At 46.2% G+C, this 8,458-nt stretch overlaps 1 pseudogene; it reads left to right on the top strand.

Moving 5' to 3' along the window:
• The first annotated feature begins 4,208 nt into the window (after positions 1 to 4,208).
• Positions 4,209 to 5,976, top strand: LOC144120117 (uncharacterized; annotated as a pseudogene).
• Positions 5,977 to 8,458: the final 2,482 nt, after the last annotated feature.

Below are 8,458 nucleotides of genomic sequence, written 5' to 3'. Positions count from 1 at the left end.
TTTCTAAAGGCTTAGAAAAGCTTATCTTCTCTCGACTGCAAAAATTCATAGAAAAAAATGATATTATAACAGGATGGCAGTTTGGATTTCGGAAGAATAAATCCACTGAGCTTGCGCTTCTTCACGAGAAAGAATATATCCTAAACAGTTTTGAAAAGAAACATATCGTGCTAGCTACCTTCGTAGATTTCAAAAAAGCATTTGATTCTCTAAATCACGAACTGCTGATTAGAAAGCTTGAAATGTATGGAATTAGAGGTCTTCCTCTGCAACTTTTAAACTCTTATCTTTCTAATCGTGCACAATATACAACCATTAATGGTATTGAGTCTTCTTTAAAGAATATAAAATGTGGAGTGCCGCAGGGTAGCATATTGGGGCCTTTGCTCTTCAACTTATTTATTAACGACATAGTAAACATCACCGACCAAGCATCGTTTTTTATTTATGCAGACGACACAAGTATTTTCCTCTCAACGAATGACTGCCATTCCCTGATAGACAAAGGAAACAATATTTTATGCCAACTAAACACCTGGACAGAACTAAATGGGTTAAAAATAAATGTGAATAAAAGCAAGGCTGTTATCTTCCGACCAAGGAATAAACTTCTGCATACAAATAAAAAGCTACTACTTAATTCAGAGGAGATTGAGATAGTAGAAAAATTTAAAACACTTGGAGTCGTCTTTCACGAAACAATGTCATGGGACCATCATGTAGATACTATCTTGCCTAAACTCGCTCGAGTCGTAGGACACCTATATCGCCTGAAAACAATGCTTCCTTCGAGGATTAAGGAGCTCATATACAAATCGTTGTTTTTGTCCCATTTAAATTATTGTCACCTTGTCTGGGGCATGACCACTCTGAATAATCTAGACAAAATTTATCTACTTCAAAAGAAAGCGATAAGGTGCATATTCCAGCTTAGTTTCAACCAGCATACAAACCAGTACTTTGAAGATGCATGTATTATGAAAATTTTTGACATCTATAGTTTTCAACTGCTTTCGAGATATAAGAAGGAGCTACTTCGTCATACTGATTATTTGGGGAGACTGGCCTCCCTAACGCCGAGCGAGAAGCTGTATAACACTAGACAACACTCCCCGTGGCAGACTAAAACTCCAAGAACAAACTACGGATTACAAATGATTGCCTTCCAGTTGCCTAAACACCTAAACACGTTACATCATAAAAATATTGACATAATTAGTACGCCGATCCGTGACCTTTGTAAACATTTCCTGTGTTTCAAAAATTAGTCTGCTTTTATAATCTTTTCATTTTTCCTTTTCATTCAGTGTTTGCATCAAAAGTTTGCAGTACTAATTTTGTTATTGTGATACTGTTGCACAATATGTATTCTTTGTTCCGCTGATGCCTTTGTATATGTAGGGGCCGAGGGCTCGTCAAGCCTTGCTGGCTTTTTTCCTCGGCCCTTTTCATCGTTGTGATGAATAAATCTCTATTATTATTATTATTATTAAGGGGTGGTGGTCAGAGAATGGACCTTTTTCCAGTAACCCACCACACAGCTGACACAACGAAAAATACGTTTTTGAGTTTGGGTCCCCCTAAGCTCCCTCGAATCTTTTCTGAGAAAATTCACTTACAATGACAGGTGACAGCTAGGATGGGGTATACAGCCTATGCTGGTTTCCCATAGCCAGAACAGATAAGAGTGAGTCATCTTTTGACACACCTTGGGAACACCTCCCCTTCGGCACTTCGGCCGGCTATTCCGTATCCGCGTATCCCTCCGTCCCCACACACAATGCAAGCCTAGTGGCCGTGTACGAGTGTGGACGCCGATTCGGCGACGCAGCCTCAGTGAAAAGCTTTTTGCGCTCTCATTGTTTGCGCTGCCAGTGTTTATTTCGCATCGTTTTTGCTGTTGTTGCCCTCACTTTTCGTTTAACAAGACAACTCTGATTTGAACTTTTTCTGTCGACAGATGGTAGCACTTAAGCACCCCCAATAAAAGGTGGTAAGTTCTATCCCCCCTCCAGGTATGTAAACTACACAGCGACACGAAAGCATTCGTTCTTGCGCGTTCATAGAGTAGAGCCCAGAACTTTCTGTAGGTACGCGGCGAAATTTTGGGGGACAGAAGCACAAAAAAGTTAACCCCTCTGAAGCCATTCAGCAAAGAAGGATGTGGGCGTCAGACAATGGGCTATTTCGCAGTAACCCACCAATTTAGCGTTTCTGGTTTGGGCCGCCTAAGCTCCCTCGACTTTTCTGAGAAAATTATTATACAGTGGTAGGTGGGGTTTCTGGCTTCGCTTGAGCAGACAGATGTGCTCGATTATAATGGAGGAGGAGACTTGGCGCATCCCCAGGACATTACTGGAGAAAGGTTCATTGGGTTGAGCCCCTATGTAGCCAGCCCCAAATAAAAGGAAAGAAAGGAGCTCCTAGCACAAGGCCTCATGGCTGGTCTTCTTCCCTTTCCCGCGTAGCCTTCCTTATATAGCTACAGATGGACGTCCTCGAGTCCAGCGACAGCGTGTAACTTACTTTTCCTAGTCTCGTACGAGCGTTCCCAGCGCCGAAGACCCATGCTCCACTTCTCAGCACCAACAAGGCTTCAGTGTTTGGCTTTTTCTAACGGTGGTCATCATCTTGAGGCACTTTTGTGCGCCATACTTTTGATCCCTGTCTTGACAGCAGTAGATTTGTCTCAAAGGGCTTGAACACCAGCAGGCAACAAATCAGCAGAAAATGCCATCAAAGAATTTCAGGTACGGGAAGCGTAAGCGTGCAGGTGCACTGATTGCGAATACCAGAAAGCGGCCAGCTCTCGAAAACGAAGCTCCTACGAGCAAAAGACACTCTTCTCGCTATCGTGGTGACCTTGGCCACCCTGCTGAAGGTTATTCGACACCTGAAGTCAACGAGCACAACCCAAGGCCGACAGACGTTGAAGCCCTCATCAGAGAACCGGAGGTGCCAGGAAGTGTCCTGTCATCTTCATCATCTTCAGTGATGGGCGCAACAGGGTCGTGCGACGAAGATATTGCTATTGGAGGTTCCGCGACCACCTCAGTAAAGAACGGCAGTGCAAGTGCTGGAATTCAAGGGCGGCGTATTGTTAGCCTTCAGTACCTGTTGAGCAGCTTGCAAAAGACCGCCCTCCATGCTCCCTTCAACTGCACTGTAGCGGATATGGACTGAGTCTGAAAGAAAGCAAGGTCTTCGAAGCACGTTGACTCTCGTATGCAGGATGTGCCGAAGGAAGGATGTCATCCACACGGACTCGCCACCTGACGCACAAGCTTCTATCGGCTGCGGTGATGTAAACACATCAGCGGTATGTGGAATAATGTCAATTGGCTGTGGCTTCTCAAACCTTAACGAACTGCTTGCGTCTATGAACACCCCAAGAATGTCATCGGACACTTACACAAAAATAGAGGACAACGTTGGCCCCATTATCAATCAATCCGCCTGGGAGGAAATGAAAAGAGCGGGCGCAGAAGAGGCAAGGCTGGCATGAGAATGTGGCAACATTGACAGTGACGGTACACCCACGATAGCAGTCATCGCAGATGGTGCGTGGTCAAAGAGATCCTACAAGAACAAATATGACGCTTCGTCAGGCGTGGTAAGTGTAAAAATTTATTTAATTGCCAAAGTGGTAAAAACGCTGCATTTTGTACTTGAAATATTTTACACTTGCTCCTTCGGCTAATTAAAGAGAGATGGAAAAGGCCCGCGCTTTCATAACAACGCACTGAAACTAGTTTCAGTGCTAGCGTCAACGAAGAGAGAGAGCGTGCAGTGATTAGAACTGTGAATACAAAAATGCTGTCAGCGATGTTATGTGTGTTTTAGTTGGTCCTTGTATACGTGCAAACGCACAGTTTTAATAATTCTAATTTTTTTCCTGTTGTTCAGTGATTAATATCTTGTGAAAAACAAAGTATTTACATCGCACTACGAGCAGGAAGAAAGACTATAGAATAGCATGAAAGCGGGGCTACGTACCGCTGTGATCGAAAGGCATCAATTTGCCTGGAGGTAGTTACAAAGCAGCACTTGAGTCACAAGCATGACAATACCTATATGTTCTAGCGATTAGCAGTGCAGCCAGTATGGCAGCTTCGTGACTAATATTGGTCTTACTCTTTCAGGCTGCCATCGTTGGTCACAGAACTGGAAAAGTCCTGTACCTTGGCGTAAAAAACAAGGAATGCGCAATGTGTCGTCGGACTCCACAAGGTGCCACCCCGAAAGAGCATCAGTGCCACAAGAGCTGGCAGGGAAGCTCAACAAGCATGGAGCAAGCTATTGTTGCTGAAGGCTTCAAGAAAAGCGTTGAGCTACATGGCATCAAATATACAAAGCTTATAGCTGATGGTGATTCCAGCACTTACCGATCTATCGTCGCAGCAGCACCGTATGGCAACCAGCGGGTTGAAAAAATTGAGTGCAGGAACCACCTACTTCGAAACTATGCAGCAAAAATAAGAGAGATCGCTCAGAAGAAGCGGCTGGAAAAAATTCCACCTAAATTAAAAAACTCTATTCTCCAAGCAGCTGCGCGCCTACGGCATGGAGCTGCAACAGCAATAAAAGTTAGAAGCAGTGAAGATGCATCGTTTTCTGAAGAAATAGACCGTCTTGCTCATGACATAAAGAACGGGCCAAATCATGTGTTTGGAGACCACGCCAACTGCGCTGATTACTTCTGTTCCGGAAGCAAAGCGGGAGAAGAAAATATATTTCCTGAAAAAGTTCAGAAAGGCATCTTTGAAGAAATTTGTGTTGCCATGAGCAGAGTGGTTGCAAACGCGGCGAGCCTAATAATGGACGTCGATAACAATGCTGCCGAGCATTGCAATTCTGTTGTGGCAAAATATGTAGGTGGAAAGGGGATAAATTATTCCTTGAAAGCATCTTACGAGACAATTTGTTTTGCAGCCTCCTCTCAACTGCCAAAGAACATACCAGGAAAATATCGCGCGCAGGATATCGGGACGGCAGCTTGGAAAATGCACAGCATCATTTGTGAAGGCATTAATTTCTAGGAGAGATTCGAAGCGAAAGCTACCGAAAAAGAAGGTAACAATCACTCCACGCTGCCAGCATCGACAAAAAGAGCGGCATATTGGTGCCGATGCTGATTACGGCGTACCAGACATGGAGCTTGATGCTTTTCAATCTGCTTCCGACAAATTGCTGAAATCGCTCTCGCTATCAGCAACCAACATCGAAGACCTGCAGCGAGCAACGTGAAAGCAGACTGGATCCACTGTGTGGAAACAAGAAAGGCGAAAAAGATTGACGGCATCATTGTTTGGTGCTATTTGTAAAATGAAGCCAACGACGGGATGTGGGCGGACAGTTGGTGACATCCTGTACAAAGAAATAACTTCCGAAGCGATTCGGTATTGAAAGGACCACGAGTGCTTAGCACTCAAGCAAATCGAGAATGAGTGCAACGTCGTGGTGAAGGAGTGCGGCCTGTTTGTTGACCAGGAGAGCCCCTTTCTTGGCGCTTCCCCGGACGGACTCATTGGGGAGGACGTTCTTGTTGAAGTCAAGTGTCCGTACTCAGCGAGGGACCTTACTCCACTGGAAGGAGTTCGCGCCAACAGAATAACGTGCTGTGAGGAAATCAAGAACGGGAGATTGCAGCTGAAGACAAACAGTAATTACTGGTATCAAGTGCAAAGACAGTTGAATATTGCTCGCCGTAGGAAGTGCTTGTTTGTGTTGTGGACCAAAAAAGGCATCAGCACTGAGGTGATATCCAGGAATCAATCGTTTTGGGAGAACGAGATGTTGCCGCGGCTCAAAAAATTTTATATGCACTGCTTGCTGCCTGAGCTCGTGGACACAAGGAGGAGCCGTGGCCTTCCAATTCGTGAGCCTGATTACATTCTCGAAGCACAAAACACTCGGTCGCTCAAGCGACCATTGAAGGAAACGTCGAAAAACGACGATAACCAAGAAACCACCTAGGACACCCATTGTGACTACAACGCGTATTTTCCTTCTTTCACTCTGTCCTGCGTGACACACACGAGCTGCGTTCACTGTGGGGCTAACGCAAGCCATCGTGCGCTACAGTGTATATGCCGTCGGACGACGACTGTGTTTCATATCCACAGATGAGCGGCCTCACGCAGCGCTTGAACAAAACCACTGCAGACAAGCTCGCCATGGTCGCCGACGCTGAACCTGGGATGTCTTCCTTCCGTACGTCATGTTCGTCTACTACACCGCAGTTGAGATGACCAGTCATATATGACACGTTTTAGGCTCATTTACGGCGAAGAAGCAACGACAACGCTTGACGCCATGCTGCCAAACGTCACCAGTGAGGATAGCCTTGACGTCACCGCCTGCTTGCAGCGTGCGGGAGCTCTACGAGTCGCTCGGCTACGTATTACACAACAAGAGCGAACCTACGCCCGACGCTACAATCTCCGCCGTCGCCACGCACAATACAAGCCAAGTGACCGCGTATGGGTGTAGACGCCTATTCTGCAGCAGCCCAATAAAGAGCTTGTTTCAGTACCACGTTAATCTGCTCGTCTGTTTTTTCATGGCATTTTCACCGCCTCGTGACAATATTTATTATAAATTGTAGTAGATTTACTTCCTTTTACAGCTCCTTCACTGTTTATAATTTCACAACGAAATAAGTCAAAGTTGGATAAAGCATAAAAGGGCGGGAAGAGAGTTCTTGGTTAGCCCTGTTTACATGAACCAATAACGTCCGGTTCAGTCGGGGGTCGGGCTGAGCGAGGTCCACCCAACTCGACCAGTGCGTGTTTAGATGAACTTGATTTTTGGGAGTCGAGACCGGTTCAACTGCAGCGACACTAAGCGTCGAGCGAGCAAGCAGTGGCAGCCTCCGAAATTGGGTCCGCCATCGCTGTATAGGAGGCGCGACGGCGCACGTGATAAGCAAGTGATAACCAAAAGAGCAAATGACGAACTGGGTGTACAACTGTTGCCAGATTATCTTAAAGCGTTTGGCAACGCTGGTCAAACAGGTGTTTCCTCCCGACCCATGACTGTGATAGAATGGTGCAGGTGCGGCCCTTTGTCCAATTCCTCAATGGCGTGGGCCGTCTTGCTAACCCCCGTCGATCGCTTTGTCATTGTAGGGAACGCAGTGCAGCTTGTCAAAACAGCGCGCGAGCTCAACGTCACGCACCATAAGCTCGAGCAAAAAAGGAAAGCAGAAATCCTTTCAGAAAACAGCCCAAGCAAGAAAAAAGGGAAGAAAGAGCTCAGGTCCGTCCAAGTTCTGAGTAAAAACCTGCGCGCACGAACACAGACAACCAAGAGGTTGGTGGTAGAGTGTAGTAGCGACAAAAATATGCTGATGCCAGGTGGAGCCACGTCGCAGTGGTTACATATGGCGCGAATTTCAAATACCCGCAGAAAATACACACAACTTTCAGAGCCTGTAAAACGAAAACACTGGGCTCGATATGGATGAAAATTGCGGCTTAACAACCAAGAAAGAAAAAGGAAGGAAATGTTGCAGAGGAAATTTTGATATCTGGCTTAGTTTTTTCACAAGATGACATGAAAGACCGACATATCTAAAAGTGCAATTTTTCTGGATATTTACCTCTGAATTGTAAAAAAAATTAAACTTAAAAAATAAAATCTGTCCGCAACATTTCCTCTGTTCACTAAAAAAGAAAACGCTGCCACAAACCTCATGAAAATCTGTCCATTTTTAGACACGATACACCTGAAAGTTCCCATGTATTTCCTAGGGACACTGTCACTGGTGAACCCTCTTAAGAGGATTCTACCACGCTGTGTGCTGAGCGCCGTTCGAAAGAAGTACCATGCCAAAACTGGTTAATATACAGGCTTCAAACATTACACGGAACGCCCGAACGAGAGGAAGTAAACGGCACTGGCAGAAGATTACGTTGATCTGTGGTTCGCCAAAGCGCGGGCCGCAGCGAATCAAGCGCAGCCGGACGGCCGGCCGACTCTCCGTGAATGGCGTCACTTCCGCCAGTTTTCCCTCTCTGCCGTCCCCCCCACCCTGCGCTTCTGGAAGCGACGAAGGCGTGCCGGCGGCGGGTTTTTAAGAAGCGATTGCAGCTCTGTTTTCGGATAGAATCGGGAACAAAATTACACACATAATTTTCAAGGTCCTTTCTTCCCAACCACAGCGTTTCATACGATTTGAAAACCGTTTCAGCTTCCCTTTAAGTTGTCCTCTCAGCGCCCCCCAAATCCCTTTCTTCACTCTTGAAATTCCTTCGGTCGGCTTGAGAGGGGGAACGCGCCAGCACAGGCAGCATGGAGGTGGATGCCTTTTTTCGACGCTCGTCGCGGCGCAGCGGTGGGCGCGTAGGCGCTCCGCCATACGCCTAGGATGTGTGCATCGAGTTGGGGCTTTAGAGTTGGCACTTTAGTCTTGTGATTTTTTTCCCGCCCTCCCTCCTGCTCTCCGGCCTGCTCC

This window comes from Amblyomma americanum, chromosome 2 (genome assembly GCF_052857255.1).
Source record: "Amblyomma americanum isolate KBUSLIRL-KWMA chromosome 2, ASM5285725v1, whole genome shotgun sequence".
Taxonomy (NCBI): Eukaryota; Metazoa; Arthropoda; class Arachnida; order Ixodida; family Ixodidae; genus Amblyomma; species Amblyomma americanum.
This window is presented reverse-complemented; position numbering and strand designations above follow the sequence as displayed.